Genomic DNA, 2,437 nt, shown 5'->3' on the forward strand with positions numbered 1-2,437 from the left:
AACTTGCCCTAGAAAAAGTGCTGCATACCTCATTGCTGAAGATCACTATGGTCACCTTTTGAAGTACTCCCCTTGAGAAGCTATGCAACAACGCCAGTGCCTTGTCAACCCTTAAAAGCACTTTTTGTAGGATGAGTTCACAAACTTGATTGTCAGACCTCATATGACAACAGCTCTGATGGCCATTCCAGAAAAAAAGTTCCAAAACTGCTTTGAAGGGTGGACTAGGAACTGGCATTGTTGCATAGCTTCCCACAGGGAGTACTTCAAAGACAGTCATAGTGATATTCAGCCATGAGTTGTGTAGCACTTTAGCTAGGATGAGTTCACGGACTTAATTGTCAAAGCTCATACCTGTCCGTGAGATTTCTGTGATGGGGGGGGGCATTAACTTTGGCATTTCATTTTTGGTTCTACCATCATCAATTAACAACCATTAATTCTCACATCAACTAACATTGAGGCCCATGGTACGGGTGTCCTCCCTATCTTGAATGGTATAAATGAATTTCTGCTTCCCTATTTTGGGGCAGCAGTCCACAATTATGAGGATTAATTCCTGAACATAAAGAGGCCTGGCCAGAAAACATGTTGGTAGTTTTGTAAAGATTTTGACTTGGGTTTTCATTGTTCAGTTAGACCCCTTCTCTTTTCCTCAGATAAAACATGCCGGATCTATTAAGTATAGAGCATAAATGTCTTAACACAATAATTAAGTAAATGAGGGGAGGGAGAATCAGCTAGTACGATTAAACATTCCAAATTGTATATGAAATCAGCACATTGTACCTCATAAATGCATTAATGTACACATCATCTACCTCTTTATGATTTAATTAAAAAAAAAAGAAGTAAATGCCTCTTGGAAGGATGTTGGAAAACTAGGTGACAGAGGTTAGAGACTTACTTCTCTCAGCAAGTAGGTATCTTTCAAATTCACTTAGTGAATGAATTTTAGTTTTTATTCAAAAAGTCTATGGAAACCCACCTGCTTTATGCTACTAATCTTTTATGGCTTTCTCTGTAAGAGTTTTAAAGACCTTGTTGACAACTTTATAGGAAAGGTACCCAATAAATATTTACTGACATTGGTGTTGTTACTGTGGATAATAATTATGATGGTGCCAAGAGCCCACATTTCGTCACCCCACAAGCCAAAGCACTGGAGCTTTGTGAAGAGTCAACACCCTGATTTCCACAGAATGGCATGTCAACAATGCCACTGCCAATTTCCCTGAAGGCTGAGCTATCCTTATCACTTCCGCTTGTTCTAGAGTCCCTCGTTTGTACCATCTCAGAGTATCCTTCTGTCCCCTACCTCATCCTCAGATTTGGTAGCCCTGCCTCCAGGAATTCTCTCCACTCAGTGGTGAGTGCTGTGGTTGAGAGTGACCCGTCTATCTGGGAGGAACTTCCCTTTCAGCAAGCTGTAAACCCTCACTAGTCAAGCAAAGCATCATGTGCAGAAAGCATATAATTAAGTGATGTGTTCTTATCTCTCAAGCGCCAAACACATCCACTATAAGCACAGTCTGGCAATTGCAGACCTACAGACGGGTTGTGGAGAGAGACGTATGGAAATCATTGCCACATAGACATACCATTTAGCTTAATTAATCATGCATCAGCTGTCTGAATGCAGCCTGGCCCAAGGCAGATTCTGGAATTCCATAAACTTGATCTTTGTCACAGAGGATTCTCTATTCTTGCCCCTCCCTTCCCTACCGTCTTCCCTTCATCCTCCCTTCACTCATCAGACATCCTCTGACCTATGTGTGCCATACACTGCTTCAACAAGAAGATGCCAAGAACCCCATGTGAGCATTAAAGTTAGGAAAATCAGAAAGACCCCAACATCAGGAGGTGAGGTGGGTTTTGGTCAGGCATTACCGTAGGAAAAAGTGGAACAAATTCTAACTAAAACCAAGCAATTCCCATCTGACTTGCATCTGCTTGATGAATTCCCTCTCCTCTACTCACACCTGATTTGTGTAGTAGGAATCTGCGAGCTTTCGTACAACAGACGGAAAGATTTCCTTGCTTCATCTGGGCTCTTCCAAGGAAGAATAGAAAGCATCGCTGTCCAGAATGGTTGTGCAATTTGAGTCATGCAAAGGGGTATCTGGTGGAGGTAAGTCAGGGCAGAAATTACAGATGTGCACTGTTCTGGGAGCCATGAGGCTGGAGACCTAGAGGACAGAGCACCTTTTTCTCATTTCCACAAAGGTACAGTATGCTGGGCAGCAGATCTGTGCTTTCTGATTGTAATTCTCCAGTAGGAAGGAGGTTAGGAAGTTTACAGAGTGGGAATACACTGTGGAGAGGTACTGGCCTTCTAAGGCAAGGTACAAGGTGGACATCACCATTCATATCAGGTCCCCTGCTTTAAAACGGCCTGGGGACAGCATTTTTTTCTGGTTAGACATTTGAAGATCCT

This window comes from Otolemur garnettii, unplaced genomic scaffold (genome assembly GCF_000181295.1).
Source record: "Otolemur garnettii isolate 467f Iridium unplaced genomic scaffold, OtoGar3 scaffold00014, whole genome shotgun sequence".
Lineage (NCBI taxonomy): Eukaryota > Metazoa > Chordata > Mammalia > Primates > Galagidae > Otolemur > Otolemur garnettii.